Source organism: Hydra viridissima, unplaced genomic scaffold (genome assembly GCF_058129835.1).
Source record: "Hydra viridissima isolate aposymbiotic clone 2 unplaced genomic scaffold, HvirCarnegie_v1 scaffold_17, whole genome shotgun sequence".
Classification (NCBI taxonomy): Eukaryota; Metazoa; Cnidaria; class Hydrozoa; order Anthoathecata; family Hydridae; genus Hydra; species Hydra viridissima.
The window spans coordinates 991,385-998,187 of record NW_028324316.1 but is presented as its reverse complement, the minus strand read 5'-3'; positions in this window follow the sequence as shown (position 1 = coordinate 998,187).

Genomic DNA, 6,803 nt, shown 5'->3' with positions numbered 1-6,803 from the left:
AAATATGTAATATTCCGTTATTTTTATGAAAAAAATCCTATGTTAAACAAAAAAGCTAGATTTTTATTAGAAAATTATATATTTATCAATATTTGAGCTTAAGATATAAAACTTGATTATCATTAGTTTTTAAATTTTCATATCACCATTCCTTAATTCCGCCGCCATCTTGGGAGGCCAAAACTGGCTTCAAAAAATTTTTTCGTATACGCTATCCAGTTATATTTTGAGATCAGTGGGTTCAATTAATCAATATCAATATATTTCGTGTTTAGGATGTTACAAAAAACACAGGTCATTGCAAATAGTAATTCACTAATAAAACGCAATGACCTAAATAAGATAAAGAAATGAAAAGAGAAAAACATAAGAAATATTTTAGTCACATAGTAAAAGTAGAACTTTACAAAAATTTATAAGTAAATAGTTATTATATATATATATATATATATATATATATATATATATATATATATATATATATATATATATATATAGATAGATAGATAGATAGATAGATAGATAGATAGATAGATAGATAGATAGATAGATAGATAGATAATTTCTTATTATACACAAATAAGAAATTATCTAAACAAAGAAAACAGAAAGAATAAAGTTAAGCGCAACTTTTTAGGTAGAAATGATGGAGTGATTTTAAAAACAGATTATTGGACCTAAGGATAAAATATGTTTTTAGAATGTTTCAAAAAAGGAAACTTGACTCCCTTGTTTCTTCGTTCAAGTTGATAACGTTTTCTTATGAAAAGTAATTTACGATCATTCATCATAGTGTAAGGGCGGTGGATTTATTTACAGTGGGATGCATAAATATAAAGTCACTACTTAGTTTGTGTGAAATTTTCGTTTTTTTCACAATTATCTTTAAAACCAACTAATTAATACGATTAAAAGTGTATTAAATGTCTTAATTAATTGATTCTCTATCGAATGGTATATAATTCGAACTCGTTAGGTTAACCAGTCTTGAGTAATTATTAATTCAATTAGAACATACCTCTATTTCTTATGTAGCAAAAATATAGAGTCAACTAAAATTTAACGACTTAAGTTGAAATATCTCAACGAAATGTTTTCCGAGCGATCTAAAACTTGGTGGTTGATTTCTTTCGAACTATATAAACGTACTTGCGAAGATAAAATTAAGTTATCATTTTTATATCTTGAGTTATTTGCATTGATAATTATTTGGTAAAGTAAAAAGACAAAAATGGGCAGAAAAGCTGTTTCAGATAACGTACGATGGAAAATTGTTGGTCTGCTAAAAGATAAAACAAAAAGCCAAAGAGAAATAGCTCGAATGTGCAATGTTTCGCTTAAATGTGTACAAACAACGTTGAAAAACCACGAGCTACATAATGATGTCAAAGATTTACCAAGGCTTGGTAGGCCTTTAAAGCTAACTTCAAGAGACCAAAGTTATCTCTATCGAAAAGTTAGACAAGACCCTAAAATTTCTTACCGCGAACTTGCTGAAGGGTTCACAAATACGCCTGGTAACGTTGGTGTTAGTAAATGGACTGTACGAAGATGCCTAAATAAGAAAGGCTTAGATTGCTATGTCGCTGCTCGAAAACCACTTTTGCGTGTCTCAGATCGCCTAAAAAGATTAAAGTGGTGTAGAGAAAGACTTCACTGGTCTGTAGAAGACTGGGCCAAAGTCATTTTCAGCGACGAATCCAATTTTGAGGTGATAAATCGCAAGTCAAGATTAATCATCAAGAGGCTGGCTGGTGAAAAGTTCAAAGAGCGTTTTTGTGTACCAAGGATACAAGGTGGAGGAGGATCAATTGGAATATGGGGATGCTTTTCCCATAAAGGAACAGGGTCATACAACATTTATAATGGCAGAATTAACCAGTACAACTACAAAGAGACCCTCGAAAGTAAACTTTTGCCAACAGCCAGAGCTTTTTACGGAAGACGAGAACAATGGGTTTTTCAGCACGATGGCGCAACGGCTCACACTGCAATCTCGGTTAAAGAGTGGCTTGATCGGAAAAACATTACGGTCATGCCTTGGCCAGCTCGTTCTCCAGATCTCAATCCCATCGAGAACATTTGGGCTTGGATAAACAAAAGATTGGTCAACGAGAGCATAACCAGTGTTGCGCAATTACAGCAGGCCTTAGAAAAGCTTTAGAAAGAATTTCCAAGAGAATTATGCATCCGACTAGTTGAATCTATGCCTAGACGTGTTCGTGCTTGTGTGAAAGTTCGTGGTGCGCATACAAAATACTAAAATGCACCCTGACTCTATATTTTTGCTCTGTTTTTTTGTTGTTTTTTTTTAACAGCTGTATATATTTCTCATAAGAAAGTATCTTAAATTTTTTTTTTTGAAAGAGTTTTTTTTCTTATTTTGTTTATAAAACCACTCTTAATAAAATTTAAAACAATTTATATTATGAATTTTTTTGTGTGCTTTAAATTTTAAAAAAACATAAAAAAAAATCATATTAAAAATCAAGTGACTCTATATTTATGCAACCCACTGTATTATTATTATTATGTTTTCCTTTGCAGTAAAGGCGCGGATATGCTAAGGTGCGCGGTAAAGCGTCAAACTTTTCAATAACAATATTTTACGCATATAGTAATAACAACAATAATATTAATAATCTTAATGCAAACAAAAGTACTTACTACTGGTATTTCTTCTATTACTTATTTTTCTTAATAAATATTCTCAAATATTCTCATCAATATATATTCTCTTAAAATTAACTCATGCAAATATCAATAAATCAATACAGATAATAACGCTTATTTAAAGTTACTCAAATATCTTTTCTTACCAGTTCTTCTCGTAAGTTTCTCTTTAAAATCTTCGTAAGTACTTCTCATAAAATTCTCTTTAAATCTTTAAAAATCCTTTTCTCACAAATTCCTCTTTTTAAATCTCTTACTCTTCTTAACTCTTACTTTGCCATTTTAAAACCTCTTCAAAAACTCTTAAAAACTCTCTTCAAAAACTGTCCTCCCAAAAACTGTCTTCCTTTCTTTTTTTGAGCTTTTTATAGTTTTCGGTTGTTTACCGTTTTGCTACTTATTCATCATTTATATGACAGGTTGAATAAGTTTCCGTGCGTACATCTTTTCTTGGTTGTTGTTATTTTTTTACTTTTCTTTTCGGTATATCGTCTATTCATTTGACAAGTTCAATAATTCTCTGCGTGTACGTCTTTTCTTGGTTGTTGTTACATTTTACTCTTCTTTTCGTTTTATCATCTTATTCATATGAAAAATTCAATAAGTCTCCGTGCGTACTTTTTTGTTGGTTGACTCACTCTTGAGTCGGGTAAAACTTAAAGATAATGTTTACAATTTTATCATTTTCCTTCCTCACATAGCTCCATTCTTCGAAAAAAATCGTCCCTTGATTTTTGATACAAGGATAGTTCATATGTAAGTGGCATAGGTATACTGTTTATCGTGTCTGGTTTTTCGAGATTTGAGGTTGGCATTGTTTGTCTTCCATTCAAGTAGGTTTCGAGATTTGAGTGAACTTGATTCGCGTTTTCAATAAATGTTTTAAACCGTGTAAATATATTCTTAAATACTTCGATAATATAATGTCGTGCAAATGCTTTCAATTTCATATACTTCAATTATATATACTTCCAATAAAATTTTTTTTTTTTTTTTTTTTTTTTTAATAATACAATTAAAATAAATTACCCCTTATAGATAGTTAAAAATAAATCTTGAAAACGTAATGTGCAAAAAAATGGAAAGTAAAATAAACAAATCGTCTTAAAAATAAAATGGCGTAGGCACTGAGTAGCTAGGGCTAAAACCTGAAAATGTGCCTTGAAAAAAATTAACTTTTAAAACTGTGAAATGCAAAATTCTTTTAACTAATTAAAAACCTTAATGTTGCATTTCACATAAAATACTGCTTGTAATTGTCATTGTCATTTGTTTGTGTTGTCTATAGTTAAGTATCCTAATCGTAGAAGTTCTTGTTTTAGAATGTAGACTTCTGTCAATGGACATTGAATAAATTTCCGTAACTTTTTATGTTGGTTACAATTGTATTTTGTGGGTACAGAGTGATGATGGTAAATGTTACTAACCTTTTGAATGGGTAATTTCGGTGTATCGTATTGTAAATGTATTTGTTCTAAGTCAAAACATCTTAATCCTAACTGTTGACATAAATTCCAAGTGTCCTCCTTTGTAATAGATGGTGGCATACTCTCCAACAAGGTTAAAAAGGTATCTTGGTGCATCGCAACAAGAGAGGAATGATTGTTGCTTCATAGTAGGTCTTGGGAAAAAAGTGAGACCATGAATGTTGTTAAGACAAAATTTATATGATTTCTTGTCCTTTTGAGATAGGTTATGAAAATCTTCACAAGGGACAAAATGTTTTAAAAAATAAGTATCGGTTCTTACGTGGAGTATTCCTATCTCTCTCACGCAGTCATGATTGTTGATGCGTATGGCTTCTATGTCAACTAGAAACGAGTTCTTTATCTTCGCTAATTCTCTCATTTTCTTGGTGTGTGTTACTAATGGTTCTTCTTCGGCCATTTTTCTCTTTTTTTTTTTGTGGTTTCTACAAAGAAAGTTTTCTAAAAATAATAATAATAATAATAATAAGACATCACTGGCAAACGAGCAGGGTCGTGATATAAGCCTGAGCATCCGTGGGACACCTGTTACTCGTATACTTTTATTATTCATCTTTCGATAATGGTGGATTAATTGTCATCCAACATTTTGCGTGTGTGAAAAGCTTAATTGATTCATGTGCGTTTTCATCCATGATCGTTTCTTGTTTATGTTCGTTTGGTTTATAACCCAAAACTAGGTGTTGTGGAAATCCGAGTTGTTTTTGGAGTTCCTGATGTATTTTAAAAAACATTGTTATCATTTTGGTGGAGTTGTGATTTGCGTGTAAATGAATATATAATTTCGTGTTGAATATCATATGTCCTCCAGTAGGAATAGTCATCAAGTCCTGTTTAGTAGTGTCTTTGTAAATTATAGGTACCATAAAGTGATAGGTAACGAAGCTAGATATGAGTGTAACAATCAGTAGTACCATTAATGCCATGGTAATTTTGACTTTTGTATTGTTCAGCGTAAAGCATAATAGACTTATATAGTTTCTGTGAGGTACAGGTTTACAAATCTCCGGATCGTTCATGATATTAAGTTTTTGTGAGAAGCAAGTCAAAATTGATTCTTCCCAATTTATTTTCAATTTCATTTCTATCAACGTGGGTAATCCTAGAATTATGTCGTGTGGTATGTTGGGAGCAATAAACACGGTGGTTAAAAATGTTTTCTCTGCAATTTGAATTTTAATCTTGTCTTCTCCAATTATGGGTATTTTATGGTTAGACGCTGATATGAAACAAATTCCTTTGTTATCTGTAGATGTTAAAGACTCATGTTTATTTGTGATTTTTAAATAAAGATCTTTGTTGATAATGGTTGTTACTGATCCCGTGTCAATCAATGCCTTAACTTGCAATTGTGTCGCATCATTATGTATTGTGATAATTGCTTGTAGTGCTTCACCGCGACTTCCATCTCTCAAATTTATTTTTGAAATGGAAAGTAGGTTTGTTTCAGGTGTATTGATCATTCCGTCACCTTCTTTGTTATTCTCTTGGTGTATCACGGGTGTTGGTTTAATAGGTTTACTTTGACTTTTCTGTTTTGTTTCGGATATGTTTGGTGGGACGAGGGTAGCTGGGCCATTTTTGGATTTTCTCCGTAGAAATTTTATTATGGATTCCTTATTTAAGTATACAAGAGATATAATTATGAACAATATTAGCATCCATTTTATAGTTCCTCCTATTCCTCCTAAAATGCCATGGAAAACATTTCTAATTCCTGTAGAAGTATCTTTTATTGCTGTACCAGAAGCGTGTATGTTGTTGGAAGCTGCCGTGCCAAAACTACTGACTACCTTTTCGTCTAAGTTTCCAACTCCGTTTAATACGCCGTTTAAAGCAGAACCGACTGCCTTTATGATGGTACATCCTCCTTTTGCAAGTGATTCAATGGTTGCTCCTAAAGCTATTCCAATGCCAAGTAAAACGTTACCATCACCATGATCTGTTTGAAGTTGTTTCACTTCCTGCATTGCATCGTGAACGTATGTGAATATATTTAACATTGTATATGGTTCCAGGTAATGTGGGGCAGGTGATAGAAGACGTTTGTCAAATCCTCTAATTTCTTTTAATCTTATCGTTGCGGTTTCTTTCAGAAGGGTTTCTTGTATTGTAAAAGCTGAAACATTCCCTTCGGATGTGATCATATAATATTGGCTATTGTGATCTCTCAAATAAGTTATTGAAGATCAAATTTTACACAAGGTAATAGAACTTGTTCTAACTACTTGCCGATCAAATATTTTTAGGAATCGGGTTGTGATGTCGTTTGGTATAGAAATAGGAAAGTCGTGATAGCACGTGTCGTTGATTTTCCGGTTTAAATGTTTTCTGTAATTTGATATCCTCTTACACTGTTCTAACTGTAAGGCGTCGCCTACAGTATGCACAAGTACACCGGCATCGGGGTGTATCCATTTTGAAGCAGTATTTGGAAACGTTGAGATCATCCAGTGTTGTAGTTTTGTCATTTCTTGTTGGATAAAACAAAGTCTCTCCCATTCTTGAATCATTGTTTGCTTTTGATAAATCATAGTTTGAATAATATGGGCCTCTAAGAGTGGTGCTACAACCGTGTCAGAAACGGTCTTGGTATATTCTTTGATTGCTTCAGTTAGTGGATGAAACATGTTAGGGTGGGTT